Here is a 21,150-nt window from a genome sequence, read left to right as displayed (position 1 = left end):
CAGATCGGCTGAGCCTGCCCCCCAAACCTGCTGAAAACAGCAGGGACTGCGTGCTGCAAGCCATTCTGTCACTGTACTCATGTAGCAGCGCTCTGGCTTGACAGCCGAGGAGGCGCTATAAATGTGTGATTTTCGATTCCAGTGCTGTGAATCAGATCACCACACTGAAATGCGTTAGTGTCACACCTGATGAGTGGGACATTGACAGGGCTGGTAATGCCTAATGATCTCGATATTTAAAGTTACAGCTGCAGAGGCCTCAAACCTTAGCTATAGTGCAGCTGAAATCCTGATCCGTGGTAGGGCCCAATTATGTTTCTGTGCACAGGAGGCGGTTCCAGCTGCTTTCACGTCACGCTTTTCACAGTAATGGTTTCTCTGCCGTCACTACTTTTGGATAAGGCCAGGAGGCAGACACTTCTCGCCACCACAGGGCTTTCTTCAGCTCAAGGAAGTAACTCCAAAGTCTCCTCCTGCTTTAGCCTGCACTCGTAAGTCTGTTGCGAAATTCCCTTTCAGTTAAGGACATTTAATAATACAAATCTTTTGCATATATTGCACTAAGTCTCTGAAATAGCACATTTTCTTGATCCCAGAAGAGTGAAAGGTTGAGGGTGGCAGGGGTAGGATATGGGGTTGCCAGACTTCGTCACGCAAGTCTTACAGCAGCCACTGTAACTAACTGAATTATCATGCCCGCTTTGTTTATAATTCCCACTAATTTTGAAAAGGATTTCTGAGACAATGGAAACCCCGCTTGACTCCCGACATTGTAGTTCTGCTCTGGGTCCTCTCCGTAGACTTCTTGCCTGGTTGTTCTCATTTTTTGCATGCCTGGATTGGAGTTCCTCTCCCTTTGTTGCACAAATGTTTTTTCTACCTAGTCACCAGGATTGGTTACCAGTCAGCACTGTAATGGATTTGTTGGGAGATAGTGCGAAAGGTAAAAGCGGGCATTTCTGCTGTAAGGATGTCCCAAAAGGACAAATTAATTTTACACTACAGTGCGCTGTAAACGCGCCTTGCCTGGCTCTGAAGACAGCCCAGGCTGGCTGGCATTAACTTCCAGAAGGTTAAAAGTAAAGCCCAAATCCAGAATAACTTTTCAGTACCATGCCTCAGAAGCCATGAAACCTGTTGAGGTAGGGTCAACGGAATTTTCGGATGTGAAGCAGTCAACATGGGCAGCCATAATGAAGGTTTGTGCAGTCTAACTAGCCTGGAACACTGCCTTCTTGGTGAGCTTTCTCCCCTGTGACACTATATGACGCCTAGTTTATTGTGCCCTCGATGGGGTCTACCGTTCCACAGTATAGAATCTGCAACTTGCTGGCGATGGAGTGATGTTCTCTGACTCAAATCTGGTGTGCTGTGATAGTGCCCTTAGGCAAAAGGGAGCATTAGAACTCCTGCAACCAGTAGTTAAGCACTGAATACCAAACATACACTTCATTGATCCATAGAATAACACCAAAAGCCTTGACCGTGGAGCTCCAAAACTGCAAAAAGTTGAGTTCAGCTGCGTAAAAGTTAGTACAGCAGATAGCTCTGCATTGTAGTCAGTCACTGTCTGCAGTACAATCAGTTTACCATGGCACTACGTTAGTGCCCTTCGATTCCCACAAATGCATTTTTAAGATCTTCTTAGAGTTTCTCATTGCTCAAATGGGTGTAATTTCTGATATTTATATGTTTCCCTCGTCTGCATGGCTCGATTTTGCTCGCAAGAAAGTGTCACTCATAGTCATTGAAATGTCACTCATAATTTCAATTCATTTATGAAAATGTCACACATGCCAATCTGAAACCTTGGCAGCTATGCCCTGACCCTCAACACCCAGTTGACAAGGTCATTAGTGAAGCAAGAGGCAAGTCTTTTGTCAAGTGTGCCTTAGATGGTGCTTGGGTTATTATAGATGGAGCAATTTTATAGTCTCTTAAAACAGATGTGAGATATTTTTGTACAGCACACACCCTGAAATTATGTATTTCAAGGTGCTCTCAAACATGACGATGAAAGAGAACGTGGCAAAGTGAAATAAACAAATTGACTACGGTCATATAATTTGGTCCAGCTTGGAAGACAGTTTGCAATGTTGTCATTAGATCAGTATCTCTTTCTCTCTCCTGTTTTACATTAAAGGTTAATGCTTAATGTGTAATTCTTTGAGGCGATAAATCAGAACAGTGTGTTATATAAGTATCAAAGGACCAATGCTCAATTTGTAAAAGAATAAGGGCCATCGCCCAAGTTTTGCTTAGAAGCCTGAGGGTGGTGCTATTGAATCTCAGGGTGTGGATATCAAGCTGCTGTCTTGAATCCACCGCATGCCTCTTTCATAGATCAAGAGACACTTCCTGCCCCTTTATCTCACTTTTTCTGGAAACCTTCCATTATGCTTTCCTTGCCGAAGGCGCGCCAAAGGCAACGCCCGTCTGCAGACATCCGTTTTCGGACATAGCTCCGTGCCAACCACACTGCCGGTTTTGTCCCATATTTGGACACTGCACTTAGATATCCAAGGGAAGGGCTACTCCAGTACAATGTCTCAGGTAAGAAATGTCCTGCTACTGTCCTTGACCCTCAACGTTCTCTTGAAATCCCAGAATGTTTGGACTGTAATCTCACTTTACCTAATTTTAAAATTAAGGCTAATAATTCTTCTAGACCTTCTAAAACTGAGATACCTGGCCCCCTTGCAAACTATTCTTTCCACACTCAATAATGCCAGATCTCTGTGGAAAAATAAAATTAAATTCACCGACTTCCTAGAGTCCCACACCTTAGACTTAGCGGGCCTCATTTGCAATATTTTGACGCACAGCAGTGGAGCAAGCCTTCCTGCAGCACTGCTGCACGTTAAAAAAAAGTACAGGAATGCTCTGTATCTACATGATACAGTGCATTCTATTCTATTCCCCTGCGCCAGTGTACAGACAGACAGCCTTGCTTCATTTTGCAAGGGTGCCTGCCCTGAGGGGATGATTGTTTTTTGTGCAGGAAGAGACACCTCCTGCACATAAACAATCTTTAAAGGCATTTTCCTCTTTCTATGCATGCTGCAGAATGCAGAACTCATAGAAAGAGGAAAAAATGAGGAGGAATTAGAGTATTTCTCCTTTTTGCACCTCCTACCACCTCACATGGGAGGCGTAGGATTCTGACTCATTCCCGGGTTTACAAAATGTAAATCTGTGAATGCATCAAGTTCCGTGGATGTTGAGTGGGAATATCCACAGAGTTATTTCGAGAAGGGGAAACATATTGACAAGGCCATGAAACATCACGCATGGTGACTTTTGCCTGACTGTGTAATATGGGGAAGCCCATTGCGCTGCCGGTGCATCAATATAAGTGACACACCGACGGCGCAATGGCCTTGCAAATAAGCCCTAGCGTTTATAACAGAAATCTGGGCCGACCTCACTTCTGGTTCTGACTTGGTCTCTTCGATTCCGGCGGGTTATTACATCTTCAGGCTGGACCACAAGGGGAAGAGGGGTGGGGGCTTAGCTATAATCTATTGTGACCTATTAACGGCCACCTTTTCAGCAGTCCCCTCCACTTTTGAGTGTGAAGTGCTCTCTTTTAAAATAGAGGTCAATACAAATAATGCCTTCAATGAACTACTTCTTTAGGTCAGTTAATGGAAACCAAAGTAAAATTTGCAGACATACATGACCCTTGGTGACTTATTGCCATTTGCAAAACAGATTGGCTAAAGACTCTGAATGTTTCATTTGTATATTGGTTATTTTAGGCCTAATACAGGTGATAAATGCTCCAACTCATCTGGCTGGTCATTTGCTTGACTGGATTTTCTCTGATAATCACTTTCTTCAATGCATGGAACCACTTTGAGTCACATAGTCCGACCATATGATGCTCATGTTTGAACCTAGAATACCAGCCAATGTCTATATGATCAACCTACCCGTTCAAATCAAATATGCCATTCCTGGCATAAGATAGATGCTAACACTCTAAACTAATCCTAAGCTCGATCCTTGCCCATAGTCTTTAATGACCTAGATAGAGACACGGTCAACTATCACCAATGGATATGTTCTACATTAAATCATCTAGTGCTAGAAAGAGTCTACAAGACCCGTAGAACCACCTCCTGGTTCTCTGACAATCTTAAAATTCAAAAACAACTTTGTCGCAGACAAGAACACAAATGGAGAACAAACTATGATAGTTTGCAAAAGAGATCTACAGACGCACTATTAGCTAACACAAAGCTCTTATCTTAAAAGAAAATGTTTTGTCCCCTTTAGTCTTCAAACAAATCTTCCAAAGAACTGTTCACAACAATGAAAACAATGGACTAATCTTCCAGGTAAAAAGAACAATTTCACTAATAATTTTTTTTGTAATACCTTAGTCTCTATTTTTCAAGTTAGGGTAAAAGATGTGTGCAACACCTTTATTGTTAATAGTCAGTACCACATCACCGTCTTGATGATTCTCCCCTCGCCACCAAGACTGATTTATCAGACTCATCTTCCTCTCCTCAGGTTCGTCCCCCTTCCATTAGTAACCCAGTGATACTGTCTTCTTTTTCACAACTTACATCTGAGCAGGTTCAGAGCCTATTTAATACTATTAAATCTGGATCCCTACTGGATCCATGTTTTTTTAAAATGATTCAGTTTGCCCAAAAGTTACATCTTTACATCTAAACACAATTTTTAACCTGATGTCCAGCTACGGCTACTTTCCCAAGGAATGTAAAAAAGCTTCAATCCTGCCACTACTAAAAAAAAAATAATCTCGATGCCTCAGGTCCTAGCATTTATAGACCAAACTCACACCTTCCTTTTCTGGTGAAAATTGTTGAAAAAGCCATTAATCAAAAAATGTCCTCCTTCATTAACAACAACCATCTCCTCAACAGGACTCAATTCGGGTTTAGAAGTGAGCACAATACAGAATCGGTTAGTAATAAATACATAAAAAAAATACTTATTTATTGTACAGTTTGTAAATATGTAATAGAGAGTTTTAGAGGATTAGAGAATCGTGTGCAAAGGAAACTTGCCTCTGTCTTACTATTGTGAATATTATGATTGGAGGATTAATGCTTGTATATAGTACTAAATAAAATCTTTTTAAATATTTTTACAGCCCTGACAAAGTTCTTTTGAACGAAACGCGTTGGCTGCCCGATGAAAATTGAATAAAGACGATTTAAAAAAGCAAATAACTACTGATAGACACTTTTCATTGATTCCATTAATACTTGTGTTATTGACATATGGTGGTGCAACCCACAGTGGGTGGAATTTTTGTTACTACTAAACGATTGCCTCTTGGGAACAACAGGGGCAGTGGCAGTGCACACCACAAGAGCTAACAGCTCATCATCCAACATATAATTGGGACGGGTTGGCCCATGGCCAGTTGAGAGGTGCTGCACTAACACTCTTTGGTGTGAAGAGTTGAGTTGTTCTAGTTTTGGGTTTAACAATACAGAATCGGCTCTGATCACAGCATCTGAAGAAATAAGATTGACTCTGGACAAAGGAGAAAATACTGCGTTGATATTGTCAGACCTCTCTGCAGCATTTGACACTGTCAATCATAATTTGTTGACTGAACACTTCACTCCACTGGAATTAGGGGAGCGGTGCTTTCTTTCCTTAAATACTTTCATTTGGCGCGAGAGCAATTAGTCGAACTTGACAAATTTACATCACCCTCTTTCACACTACCAGGTGGAGTGCTGTCGGGATCCTCATTAAGTCCTAGCCTTTTTAATCTTTATGTAACTCCTCTGGCCAGTCTTAATAAAACTTATGGTTTCTCTGTAGTGTCCTATGCTGACGATACTCAGATTGTCGTGTCAGTGGCTAACAACCCCGAGGACACTGCAGTCAGATTCCTCAACGGGTAAAACAGAAAAAACAACTCATTCTGGGTCCCTAGGTTGGGGCCAAAGGAACTTGACCCTCTGTTAAAGATTGCAGGAATCACTGTTAGCATGAGCTGAAAGCCATTTTGTTCTTAGCAGCCATTTTAGTTAGCCATGTGCTCGCCATGTGCTTTCTCTCTCTTCCAGAGCCTCGCACATGCTCAGAAAGGCCTAGCTGGTAGAAGGCACCTGCTCCTAGTGTAGAACTGTCAGGCTATTCTTACTGATGTGTTCAGTTTAGTCTCTCCTCCCACTCTGTTGACTAACCAATTCTTATACAGCCATATATGTATTTGTGTGCACATTTGTACTGCCTATTTTCTGAGTCTTCATGCTAACTCAGCAATAAACTGTCCATAAAAGGCCCCTATTATCTGTACTCCTTAGACTTTCTCATACAGTGGCCTGAGGGTACTGTGCGACGCAGTCTCCCTCATGTGAGGTTAATAAATGCATTGTTTTTATATTACACCTTCTGTGCCAATTTCTTCTTTGTTAGTTTAAAGGACCAGGTGTATCAGTGAACCCTTTAGAATGTTTCTATTTCTTCAAATGGCGCCCAAACGTGGACCTCATCGGAGAAGCAGCTATCCAAGGGAGTGGTCTTGATGGGAGACAGGAATCTGCTGATGAGGACAGGACTCTACTGAGGAGGTACCCTGCACATGGAGATTCTCTGTCTCTGAAGCCCAGTATATTTCTGGTCTTCCTGATTTGATCCTCCAAGTGTTTGCTGCTCCCGACTGAGAACTTCTGTGGCGTGAGTATTCTAAAACGACCGTTAGGTCACTCAGAACTTGGCAGTGAGAGGCTGGAGATTTGTGCTTGGTAAAGTCGTTTGATGCGACACTTCTTGTTTGTTTTGGCCAAAAATCTTGGAACTTGCTTGGATATATATGAATTGCAATTAATATAGACAGGTAATGAGGAGATTTTTCTCTAACTTTTTTAAAACTTGTATGGCACACATTGCATTAAGTGCAACTTTGTGAATAATATTGTATATGCTGCAATATTCTAGGCATTGCTTTCTTGGAGGTACCAATATGGAACTAGAACGGAATCAGCCGGCTCCCCTAGAGGGGATACCTAAATAGGTTTAGGAATATTAAAAAAGGTATTTCTTCCTTGGTGACTAGTACCCCAAGGAACTAAATATGTACATAAAAAAGGATCCTGATCTGTGCACTTAGTAACATTCATAAGTGGTGCAGAGCGCTTTTTGAGTGTTCTGCCAGCCAAAATTGGCGAATTTGGTGTATTTTGACTTCTTGAACAAGGAACAGCCTTTTGGGCTGTTTTTGTGCAGTCTTTTCGGCTACTTTTGAGAGCTTTTCTTGTAAATATGACTTACAATTAGTATTTACAAACGGTTTTGTTTCAGTCCAGTCTGTGGGCTGTATCTTGGTTTTGTCCTAAGTGTTGATTTGTGCGTTGAGTGTTTGTTTGAATGTCTATGTGGTTTTTGGTTTGACACCCGCGGCATTTGTGTGAGTAAGTAATGATTATGCTCTTTGTGTAAGAATGGCTAGCCTTAAGCGCTCTGTATTGTGTGTTCTGAGTGTATGACTCCCTTCTGAAAATGTCTGAAATGAGCTCAATGTGGTTGTTTTGTCATCATTCTGTTATGCAAAATATCATTGCATAAATTACATTTAAAAAAATCCAGAAATGAATTATGTAACCTATGCTAAATAGCTGCATGCTACCATTAAAATTGACAAAGTAAGAAACTGTACATGTGTGCAAATTGCCACAATGCTACAGATAAAATTAGAATTCACATTCAATAGGAATAAAATAGGCTGTATAGAAAAGAAGGGGAAAAAATGAAATTGTGTGCTTTGCAATAACTAGGACTAAGATACAAAATATAACAGCACTCTCCTTAGGTGCATTATATTAGATATTACAAGGCATTCACATCATCTGAGTGAATTGGTTGTTGCTGAAATAAACACCATATTACGAAATGATAGATTTTGACTGGCATGAAATGCCTGACTTTTAAATAGACTGTGATGTGCTCACTTTCAGCACCAGAGAAAAAGAGCTTTCAAACAGCTGCGTTAAAGCTGTCTCACTGACAAGAAGCTGGCTGACGCAACAAACGGAGATTAAACTCTTTTAGGACATTACAATACAGTAAAAGGGTATTTCTCCTGAGAGATGCATGGAAATTGACGCCTGCTGGTCAAGAGCACGGCTGAGTCAAAAACACATGGCTATTTCTGGTCCCAAGCCACACAGAAAAACTGCTGGGTTAACTAGATTTTAAGTTAGTGCAAACACGGTATAAAGGCGTGCATTAAAGACTGCTGATTTTAAAAGTTACAAAAGACTATTTCATTATTTTTTATAACAGGGAAAAATATTGAAAGAAGGGATTTCCTTTCTTATTGCCTTTTTAATAAGCACATCCGTGGTTCTGATGTTATAAAAATAACTGTCCTTTAAAAAGAGGCGCAGACTTTTCATATATCAAGTAAGGCTTCTGTGCTTAGGGTTATAAATGAAGGCATTTAAAGGTGATAGCAAAGGAATGAGGCTTGCTTTATATATGTTGAACCATCAACAGGGTTGGTGATCATCAAAAAAAGGGAACTTTGAATATATGAAAAAAAAATGTTTATAAAAAATAAGAGCACTAAAATCGTTTTTTGATCTCTATATTGCCTAGGTATCATACTGTGAACTCCTAGCATCAAAGTTGAATTTAAGCAGTGCTTTACCGCAATGGGGGGGACTAAAATGTGAAATGTCACTTTACTCAGGCGTACAAAATGCATTTTTTAAGGGTGTACCTTATACATTTCTGATCCCCCATCTCGGGGATATCTAGAGGACACCATGGGGATCCCTAATATGCCAAAACATTATAGGTTATTCATTTTTATGTGCCCCTAGCACCAAAGTCGAATTAGGGCAAAATTTAATTTTTAAAAGCAGTTCTGCCACTCAGAGCAGTTTTTAAGCTGATCTCAGGCTTCAGTAATGCACACATGCAAGTATAGAACGAACAGCTGACCTTTATACTGCTAGAAAGGACACCACACACTGCTTACAAATGTAAATAAGTATAAAAAAACAGCAGAAGTTATTATCCTACATTTAAATTATTGGCAAAAACAGGAACAGGAAAGGACTGCCTTTCAGCTGTCAGTCTCCATAGTTGCTTTGAATTGGAAAAACCGCATGGAAAAGCCTTGCACAAAATAGGACAGCTGGTAAAGGTTAAAGGTCGAGTTCTGCATTTAGCAGCCTAGCAGGGCTAAAGGCAAGGTTTGCTTTGACACTTCGACCTCTAAAAATGTTTGAAAGACAAGATGACAGTGCACGGAGAGAAAAAAATAAGCTTTGCTTACTATTTTTGGCAAAAGCAAGTTTTTGCACAGTCATATGATCAGAAGGAAAGATAGTGGTGTATGTGGGCCCTGATTAGAGCATAGCTCTGCCATGTATATAAATATAAAGGTTTTAGCTTAAAGATGACTGTGTAAGGGCTACAATAAGGAGGCAAGGGATTTAGTTTGCATTCGTGTGCCCTCATGTTACACTTGCACAATTGCTTAAGGAATTGGTGGTTGGTTAATAATGTTTTCTAGCTAGCTCAAAGCGCTATTTACCTCCTACAAGTTTGTTTGTGCCCAGTTGCCAAAAATAGGGGAGATAGTGTCGACAGAAGGTAAATCTGTTTCAGGTTTCCTACTGTCGCAATGGGGAAGGAGGTTAGCTCCTCTACAAATTATGGGTAGGCAAATTAATGTTTTTTCTCTCTTTTTCTCACTCTCTTTTGAGCCTGTCTAAGCTGCGTAGGGAATGGCCATGAGACATTTAATTGGCTATTCATTAATACTGTTTTAAAATTGTTAGCATTAATAAAATGAATAAATACAAATTCCATGTTACTGCCCATCCTGTCTGATGATATTATGAAAGGATGAGTAGTCTAGATTGCTGTTCCCTTATTTGACCTTTAAGGGGAACTATATGTTATTCTCATGTTATATAAGTTTTGCATGGGCATTGCTAGTCTTTTATTAGCTAGTTTTTGTAAATAAGCTGACAGCCCTTATTAGAGCTGATGTTGCATATTTTGGATCGTGAAAAGTTGAATGCAGGAAAGTCACCCATGTGATGCTCAGCAAACATCTTTTAAAAGAAAATATTGTTTTATAGGAGTTTGTTTGTCACAACATGTTCTGCAGGAGAAATGTATGTACCCACTGTGTTGAAGTTTTTTAGTTATTTATGTAATAAGAACCCCTGTTAAATTAGCAGTTTTAGATTTTCCTGCTACGCCCGTAACATGAGAGCATGGTCCTAAGCGTACAATGTATGTGTCTTTATGAAAGAAAAATCATTTTAGAAGTGCTGTAGTCCTGTACAAGTAGTGAAAGGTTATGCCTTGTGAAACACAAGCATAAGAATACACAGATGTAAAGATTTAGAGTATGTATGTCTGTATTGTTTTTCTCTTTTCCTCAGAATTTAGTAAATGAAGACAGACTTCCTTAGCTGCTTCAAATAGTGTAATAGTTCCAGGTTTTTCTTTTACTGTCAGAAAGATGAAGTGGGTCTTAGGTGCCTTGCTAATATATGGGGCGTCCCAAGACTAGGAAGTATTCTGAGACTATCCTCTCTGTTGATAGATTATTTGTATGCCTTGTCTAAAGACCTTTTATTCTGTCCACCAAAAGATATTTGCTGCCTGACAAGCATTGCCAGAGGGGCCCGGACATCAGATCCAGCATGGGGTGTCAGCGCCAGTCCAGCTTGAAGGCACAGTGAAGGTAACCAGCACAGGCGTTGCTTTCAACTAGGACCTCAGTGAAGGCGGAAGCACTGGGATGTGAAGTGTGTACCACTGCCACTGTCTTGGGCAAAAGACGGGGTCACAAATCAGAAAGGAGAAGTCGTGGATCCCGTTTTTGATGCCCAGCTGAGAGAGTCACAAACCGACAAGGGTGGCAAGGAGGCTTTTGCTTGAGTTGACATCTTTTGAAACGAGGATTGCTTCAGAGATCCCAGCATCAGGCCTCTGAATCCTGGTCCCAAAGTGAATGAAAGGTTTGCACCTTTGTTTGTTGATAAAGAGTTGCCTGGGCATACTGAGTACAATTAGTGGACCCAACAAAAGAGATGGGCACCAGCAGAGCAATACAGGAGTTAGGGAAGGACTTGAGTTTAGGGTACAGGTGCTGTGCCCTTGGTGCCTGTTAGATTGAAGTGAAGAAAACTGGTGCACTTTCTCAGACACTGGACAGGATCATTGGGGATCCTGAAAGAAAGACTTCTTCTCAAACTGGGCCGTGATCATATTTTCCTGAGTTGCGATTGGTGCAGCTCCACCGTGGGAACAACAAGAGCCTGCCTGTGAGGCTCAAATGGACACAGGGAGAAGACTCCTCTCTGGCTGGTTGTACAGCGGCTTCAATTTCCCAAGGACTTCTTTTTGTTAGTAATGTACCCTTTCGGACGTCCCATTTCTGAGGAGGAGCAGTCCTTTGCCGCTCCTCATCCTAATTCTCATGGCCTTGTTTGGTCCTCTGGTCTCCTGGAGCCACGGTTGTTTTTGTAGAAATATGTCTGACTGCTTTAATATTTGCATTAGGAATAATGTTTATTCTGCATGAGAAACGTTTATCTGAGCAGTTGACAAAGGTTACTTTGCCCTTTCCTTGACTATAATGATTGATACTCTAGCCCTCATAAAAAATACACTGGAAAAGTCTATTGAAAATGTTTTTTACATAGACTTGAACTAGATGGTTCTAGGAATTGCTTTTTGCTTAGGGTTTGAAAACTATTGATAAATCTGTTTGTGATAATAGTCATTACTCGCTCCTGCCATCTCTACGTTAATTATGACCCAATGCCCTGCTCCCTTTGAACTCCTGCTTATACCTTATATATACCCGCTTAATGAAATGCTTAGAAGGAAAAATGCCCACCTAGCAATGGATTAGGATATTGATGAATAAAATGTGCACAATATTGTCTATGTTCCTACTAGATCATAGGAATGGCTTTAGCTCATGCTAAAAGGACTATCTGTTAAAGATTGCAGGAATCACTGTTAGCATGAGCTGAAAGCCATTTTGTTCTTGGCAGCCATTTCAGTTAGCCATTTGCTCATCATGTTCTTTAGCTCTCTTCCAGAGCCTTGCACATGCTCAGAAAGGCCTAGCTGGTAGAGTGCACCTGCTTCTAGTGTAGAACTGTCAGACTATTCTTACTGATGTGTTCACTTTAGTCTCTCCTCCCACTCTGTTGACTAAGCTATTCTTATGCATCCATATATGTATTTGTGTGCACATTTGTACTGCCTCTTTTCTGAGTCTTCATGCTAACTCAGCAATAAACTGGCCATAAAAGGCTCCTGTTCTCTGTACGCCTTAGACTGTCTCATACAGTGGCCTGAGGGTACTGTGTGATGCAGTCTCCCTCATGTGAGGTTAATAAATGCATTCTTTTTTATAATAAAGCTTCCATGCACATTTCTTCTTTGTTGGTTTAAAGGACCAGGAGTATCAGTGAACCCCTTAGAAGGTTTCTATTTCTTCACCTCTACCCACACTCATCCCTGAAGTTAGGAATTTAGGGATCTTATTCAACAACAAACTATCGTTTGAAAAACAGATTAATGCTATTACTTCTTTCTCCTTCTTCACTTTGAATATACTCAGAAAAGTGTTTCTTTTCATCCCACAAGAGATGTAGAAGAACATGGTTTCTGCTCTTGTATTGTCCAAATTAAACTACTGTAATGCACTCTGCATTAATGTGCAAAAAAAGCTTCTTAACTGCAAATTGTGCAGAATGCTGCAACCCGTTTCTTGCTTGGGATTCCAAGGCATCAGTCAGCCTCACAATCTCTAACCCAACTTCACTGGCTGCCTATGAGGAAGCGCATTGATTTTATAGCACTCTGCATTGCCTTTAAGGCACTTCATGACTCCCGCCCCCATTGCATCATTAAATACTGTTTCTCTTGGTACACTCCTTCCAGGCCACTAAGCTCATCCATGGCAGACAGCATAATAGTTCCTAATTTTAAAAGATCTAACTAGGAGGCAGAAGCTTCTCTGTCTGCACGGCCAAACTCTGGAATACCCTCCGTCCCAACTTGAAGAAAATGACAGGCTTCTTCCCCTTTAGGAAAGCACTTAAAACGTGGCTGTTCAGTCAATCTTGAATCTGTTCTCGGTTTCGGCCTTATTATCTTTACTTTCCTTCTGATTTGGCAGCACCTAGAAACCTCCAGGCATTAATGCGCCTTATAAATATTATTTTCATTTTAATTTCATTTCCTTTGTCACTGTTTTGTGTCTTTCTCTTCCTTCTTCTTCCTCCCTGTTGTGTTTTTCTCTCTCTTGCTCTGGGTCAAAGTCTGATGATGAAAATAAGTGCCGGTCCCCAAAAATGAGTGTAGGTGGGACACACCTGGAACCCCTGCCTCAAATTAAGCACATTGACAGCCCTTTGACATTAAATCACATTGATTGAAGAAGACTCTGTGAAAAATTATGACCCCTAAAATTAGATCAATGGAAGACAGGATAATCTAGTTTTATGTTGATATAATTAGCTTCCCCGGACCTAACGAATAACAATTTCAGGAGAAGCTGAACACCCTATCAAGGGTAGTGATATGTTTTGGCAGGGAAACAGTATTTATAACGCTGTCAATACCACGTGGGTAGGTTACAATACGGACGTTACACCGTCCGCTTTGTTACAACGCATGCATTACATCGTAAGTTGTTTCTACGACTAGCGATAGATGGCGTGCAACACCAAGGAATGCGTTGGATTTTAAATCCAACACATTCACTACAGTTGCGCTAACTGGAGTAGGAATAGTAATTTATACTATTCCTAAGTCCAGCGCGCCATCTAGTGCAAGTCATTGAAACGACTTGCGATGTAAAGCCATGCGTGGTAACAACGAGGAGGATGTAACATTCGCGTTGTAACCTACTGCTTGATAATGTATGTCGTAGAAACGTCATACATTCGTATTAGCAAAACAAGGGCTCTGGGACATTAAGCAGATTTACGTTTTCACATAATCAACGTATAGTTCGACTGTTGAGCTTATCACATTTTTCATTTGCCTGGGGTAGGTGGCTCCAGTTCAGTTAATTAATTGTCAATCTCTGTATATTGCTATAAAAGTGCTTGTGGAGAAACTATGCAGTAGTCTGCTTCGTGTGTGCCTCGCATGAGTTTTCTGTGATCTTTGGAAGGTCTGTGTGCAGGAGGTTCTATAGATTGCTGTGCTTCGAAATATTCAAGGACAGTTGGGACGGTGGGGACCCAACATTGGGGCGATTTAATGTACCATTTCTTCAAATAAAGCCTCACATGAAAACCTCTCTTCACTTGTCATCTGGATTACTGCAAACTGTTTGGAAACTAATTAGAACGTCCCTCCCCCAGCACTTTCGTGGCATTCCCACAGGTGTTCACTATTCATTACTAGTGCAGAACTTGTGCACAGTAGGTTGATTTACTGCTGGCACTCTACTCACGTACAGACCTCCAACCTCTGCTGAGGCCCCGTGTTAAAGGAACCAAATATACATGTGCTTACAGACTACATACAGCACTTTCGAGTGATTTCTGCAAATTTTGTCCTGATGATGAACTGAATTAACAGCGTTCGAAACGCAATGCCGGTGACAGAATTCAGCACACTTATGACCTCCGACACTCAACATGCTTCTGTTAAATAGTTCCCCCAGTATTCATGTTATGTACCAATTTTAGTAACGCTCTCTGGCTGCTACCTTCACTTTGCCACACGGCTCACATCAGGGGCGCAACTAGGTCTAAATTTCGGGGGGGGGGGGCTAACATGGCAGATGAAGGGGCGTGGCTAATGTAAATCAATGGGGCGGAGCTAAAATGGCAAATAATCAGGATCGGTTAATGCTCAGGTCAAGCTGAGAAAAAAATGTGGTGAATTCTGCATTTGAAACTGGACAACAATTAAAGCACACATTTTTGTTAGTTTGATGCATTGCCCCCCAAAACCCATACTCACCCTGAATCGTAAAATTACCCCTGGCACACCAAAACACATACCCACGCTGAACCCTACAAATAACCCCCTCACACCCTAAAACCCATACCCGCCCTGAAATCTATAATTACCCCTGGCACCCCAAAACCCATACCCATCCTATCCCTAAAATTATCCCTCCCCGGCACCCCAAAACCCATACCCACCCCACACCCTAAAATTACCCCCTGGCACCCCAAAACCCAATACCACCCTGAACCCTAAAATCACCCCCCTGGAGCCCCAAAACCCATACCCGCCCTGAACCTTAAATTACCCCTGGCACCCCAGAAACCATACCCATGCTGAACCATAAATTCCCCCTTGCCCCCCAAAACCCAAACCCACCCTGAACCTTAAAATTACCCCAGGCACCCCAAAACCCATACCCATGCTGAACCATAAATTCCCATCTGGCACCCCATAACCCATACCCACCCTGAACCCTAAAATTGCCCCTGACACCCCAAAACCCACACCTGCCCTGAAACCTAAAATTACCCCTGGCACACCAAAACACATACCCACGCTGAACCCTAAAATTAATCCCATGGCACCCCAAAACCCACACCCACCCTGTACCTTAAAATTACCCCTGGCACCCCAAACCCCATACCCATGCTGAACCATAAATTCCCCCCCGGCACCTCATAACCCAAGTCAAGTCAAGTCAAGTCAAGTCAAGTCAGAAGATTTATATAGCGCGCTACATACCCGGAGGGTCTCAAGGCGCTTGAAGAAGGGTGGGGAATTATTTGTCGAATATCCAAGTTTTAAGTTGCTTTCTGAATGCTAGATGGTTCTGAGTGAGACGAAGGTGAGTGGGGAGTGAGTTCCAGGTTTTAGCTGCGAGGTAGGAAAAGGATCTACCTCCCATGGTGTTTTTATTGATGCGAGGTACGGTAGCAAGCACCCCATAACCCATACCCACCCTGAACCCTAAAATTGCCCCTGACACCCCAAAACCCACACCTGCCCTGAAACCTAAAATTACCCCTGGCACACCAAAACACATACCCACGCTGAACCCTAAAATGTCCCCTGGCACCCCATACCCACCCTGAACCCTAAATAGCCCCCTGAAATCCGAAAACCCACACCTGCCCTAAACCCTAAAATTACCCCTGGCACCCCAAAACCCATACCCATGCTGAACCATAAATTCCCCCGGCACCCCATAACCCATACCCACCCTGAACCATAAATTCCCCCCTGGCACCCCATAACCCATACCCACCCTGAACTCTAAAATTACCCACTAGCACCCCAAAAAAAAGAACACTACAAACTTACACTACATTTGCATATTTGGAGGGGACTGTCCTCTTTGACGTTTCTATGTATGTAAGTCAAGAACAACATTCACAGTAACCTTGATATGCAGGCAGTAGGTAATGCTGTGCTGAAAAATGCATTAAAGTTACTGGAACTTACACAAAAAACTGCTGCCTGCTCTTCTGATACTATACTGTGGAGTCTGGCTGATCAGCAGCACTGTGTCCTGGCATCCAGCCCCTCCCGAAGGTCTCACTGTGTAGATCAATGTGGGTCAAATGCACAGACAGCAGGGGGAAAGAGATGGCCAGTGCAGGTGAAGCTTTTCCTTTGTAAATTAATTCCTGCTGGCGTCATAGCCAAGGGTTTGCTGTCTGTGCAATTGTATGGAATACACATCTGTACAAGTGCACAGACAGCACACCCTGGGCTAAGATGCCAGCAGAAATTCCTTTACAAAGGAAAAGCATCACCTTAACTGGCCGTCCCTTTCCCCCTGCTGTGCACATCTTCACACCCCATGCTCACAACACATCAAGTGCTTAGGTGAAATCCCTGCCTTCAGGCAAGGATTTCACCTCTGCACCACTCTAAAGGAAAACAAGAGGTCAGGGCAGGGGGGTCGGTTCACTCGCTGAAACTTTTCAGAGGCTCGCTGTCTGGCTCGGGCTGCTGGGCCTCTCAGAAATCATTAAAACAATCACATTCTCGGATCGGATGCGCAGCCTTCTTGCACCATTTCAGTGCGTGTGATCTTAGCCCGGGCAGAGGAGGCGACGGGGGGGGGGGGCTGAAGCCCGGTGAGCCCAATGGGTGTTGCGCGCCTGGCTCACATGCACCGTTTACCGTTTCAGGAGCACTTTCTGCGCACCCTTATGTTAATGCATTTAGGGGCATATGTAGGAAGCCGTTTGCGAATCGCAAACAGCGTTTTTGTTTGTATGGACCACATAGCAAAATAAGGAATCGCAAAAATTGCGATTCCTTATTTTGCTCAAGCATTTAAGGAATCGCAATTTTGCGATTCCTTAAATGCTATGTAGGGGTGTCTTGCAAATTGCGATTTTGGCCTAAGGAATCGCAAAATACAGCCTACTTTAAGTAGATGGTATTTTGCGATTTCCAGTTAAAGTGCATTTTTTTTATTCAACGTGCCATGTGGCGCACAGACATGCCCTTAGGACATGTATGTGCGCCACATGTACATACATGCACATTCCAGGGGTGCAACAGGTGTCCTTTGGACACCCTGGCATCCTTGGAATTGCGATTCTCAAACATCCCCATTCATTCCTATGGGCCTCTTGGCCCATAGGAATGAATGGGACACTCATTCCTTAACTGCGATTCGCAATTTGCTAATCGCAATTAAGGAATTTTAGAGATTCGCCAAAAAAATTGCGATTTATTACATACATTCCATTTTGCAATTCTCAAATAGCGATTCCTTAAAAATCGCTATTTGAGAATCGCAAAATGTAAATTTCATACACATGCCCCTTATTCTCCTGCTTACTATTGAATACAGACCGTGATATTCAACTTTTGGTGTTTCTTTCTCCTTTCAGCCCTTTCTTGTAATGTCATTCACATTGTAATAAATGACACTGTAGTATTACCTGTTGAGACGTTGTTTGTTATTATTATTACCCAGGTTTCACCTGGGTCTACGGGCTTCCTCCTGTTGTATTTACTGAGGGGATGCTTAGAGCATTAGGTAAGTGGGGAGAGGTAGAAATCACACAAAGCCTCAGCTTATTTTGGGCTCAATGGTCGGAGAACCTCGAGCTGAGCCAGGAATCCAGGCTCGAGCCGTAAATACACTCGCTGATGTGTGTTAAGTGATCTGGAATTATGCAAGATGTTTGAAGATGTGATCTAATCATGTCACATTGAGCATGTAGTTACGCTTAGGCATGGCCTAAGGCTGAGTGATATAGATGCATTTGCATAGACTTACTGTTCTTAGCTTGCCATCATTATTTCGTATGGCAGCTGGTTATGATTTTTATCCTTAAAATGTCGCTTGGGTAGTAGTTGTGCATTTATAGCGAGGTCAAAAGGAAGGATGCGACTCAAGAAATAAAGAGACGCATCACCAACCTTGTTCCATGGGGTCAGTGCAGGAACAATTATGCTGTAACCCTTGGTATGAAATAAATGCAAATCCCATCAGACCACCCTTCCGGTGGAGATCAGCAATTCCCACGTGACGTAAACTCCACCGGAAGGGTGGTCTGATGGGATTTGTACTAGCTCTTTGTTTCCAATATCCTCCAACAACATTGGTTCACATATGCATCCTACTGTCCCTTAGTCACTGGTATGGTCACACACCATTACTAGACCTGTTCTGCTCTCTTGTGTGTTTTTTCTGACATTTGGGGAGCGAGCAGACAGGTCGTTAAATATTCCCCCTGACCCTCCACACATGTTTTTTTTTGCTATGAAATAAATACGACTCATACAGGTATCTACAGGGTCCACACAGAATCAGAGATGGTTTGACCAAATTACAAGTTTCTCTTGGGTCGACTCAGAAGCAGTGTGACTACGATGCAAGGAAATTAACAGACTCCATAAATATGGATTTAAGTGGTCCTTACAGGGGAAGTGAATGGTGCAACTAGTAATAGTGGATATTATTGGGATGCTAAATGAGTGTGTGCCAAAAAATGCTTCTTTGGCAAGAATGCATTGGTTTTACGAAGAAGAGAAGTCGGGAAATGTAGACTAGGAGTGAAGCAATGGGCGTTGGTTCTGGCCTAAGGCCTTTCCAGTTTCAAACCACAGAAGATGCACTAGAAGACCCCCGTAACCTCTCCCCCTTACATGGACGTCTGGTTGGACACCATTGAAGGAGAGGTTACATAGGCTGTCAGTGAGCATGCGAATGAGGGAGTGGCAGGCCTAGAAGGGGTAGAAACTATGAGATTGAAGAGAGGCTGAGTAGATCAGAATGGCAGATGGTGATGGGAGCTAGGAAACAAATGGTGGGGTGGTGGGGGGGTAGAAATCAAGCAGAGAGAAGAAACAATTCAGGGAGCTGCACTGAGAAAGACTGAACTCATTCAGTATGTTGGTGTACCCTTATTGAAAAAGAAAAACTTGACAACTGTCAGGTCTAGATTTTTCACCCCATTACCCTGCTTTCTACATTAGGAAGGTTCTTGAAGGAATCATAGCAGTACAAAGTATTGCTTTTCTAGAAAACCGAGGTCTTTGGACTCATGTCAGATGGATTTGCAGTCTGGTGGGGATACCAAAACCAACTTTCTTCTGTCCCTCGATTAGCTGACCATTTGGTATGGTGAGTGAAGTTTTATAGCCTACATGTAAGGACCTCATTCAGAGTGGCCTTTTATGTCGATGGAGTCCTCAGAATTATGAGATCTACGGTGTTTCCACAGCTTTGTTTATTTTCATAAGGAGATTCCAGTTGCTGAAAGTAACCAAAATCGCTGTGTAAAATTCTATCTTGCGGAACATTAGTATCAGGGAAATCAGCCCCGTGATGACATATTCCCTAGTTTTTCTTAATTTTAAGGGACACTCACTGTCCCCCTTGTAATGGCCAAGATTGTCCCCAGCCCCCAGAGTAGCACATTATCAGTAACTCTCACAATGGGGAAATCCAGCCCATTTTCCAGGCCACTCATAATTAGGGCCTACAACTAAACAAAGCAATATCCATCATGGTTTCAGAATGGTTTTATTCCTTCTAAGCTAATGAGTACCATTCTTTATCATTACCATCTTCTTGCAGTATGAGTATGGATATCACGTGGTGTTTCCTACAGTTCATCTGTCATGCAGATGATGTTTATCATATAGGTCAGGCCAATGCTCTAGGTTGTTGAGCATCATGGATGTAGTACTCTACTGAATGCTGATGACACCCAACACATTGCCATATTGGACACTCCTAAACCACCCTTGCTATCTAACCTATAGTGATTACCTATCCAGCATCCAATCGTTGATGCTTGAAAACTATCTTTAACCCAAGGTTAACAAAACAAAGATCTGGTACTTGTGGGGTGAAAACAGGCAGAGATGTGTAAGTCAATCAGACACGCTATCAGGAACTGCTCCTGGAGGGATATCACCCGGGTTTGATTTGACCATATTTTGACCTTAAATGACCAAATCATTGATGACACTGTTGCTTGCATTTTCACTCTCAAGAAACAAGAAAAGTGTCTCCTTTTCTCCCTTAGACCATCCACACAAATGTAATTTTTGTATGTGTTCCCTCCCAGGTTGACTATTGGAAGAGGCTCTGCCTAGGTTGCTGGACAGTGGACTAAGTAAACATCAGCACCTTCAGAATTTGGCATTAACGAAAGCTTGTGGCTAGGACCAAATTTTCAGAACAAAATACCAGGACAACCACTTACATCAAAATAGAAATAAACGTTGACTCTAGTGAGTGCCATGTCAACATGTAGCCCTATTTCTATGTCAGTGGCTGCTAGTTGGCACTAGTCAGTGATGAAGAAATACTGGCACCCTCCCAGGAGCAAATGAATGAAACTCACAAGACATAGCAGGTTTGCTCAGAAACAGAGTGACATTTATTTATTGGTACAAAAAGCATGCATCTTTGCTAATTAGCAAGGAAGAAGTCAGATCTGCCACCTTAGGGGCTCTCAGACTGCTTCTTCCCAGAGTGACAAGTTTCTAGGTGTTATATACAGTTTGAAATGCCATGTCAGCGGAACTAGAATAAGGCACCAAGCCAAATATGCCTAACATGGATGTGCAATGTCTGCACCATGAAAATTATAAACAGCCATGTATGGGCAGACCAGAGAGGCTGGCTCAGCACTGTGTAAGCAACCTGCACAAACAGATTAAGAAATATCATGTAGTCAGGACAAGCAA

This window comes from Lissotriton vulgaris, chromosome 7 (genome assembly GCF_964263255.1).
Source record: "Lissotriton vulgaris chromosome 7, aLisVul1.2, whole genome shotgun sequence".
Lineage (NCBI taxonomy): Eukaryota > Metazoa > Chordata > Amphibia > Caudata > Salamandridae > Lissotriton > Lissotriton vulgaris.
Note: the sequence above shows the minus strand (reverse complement) of the source record.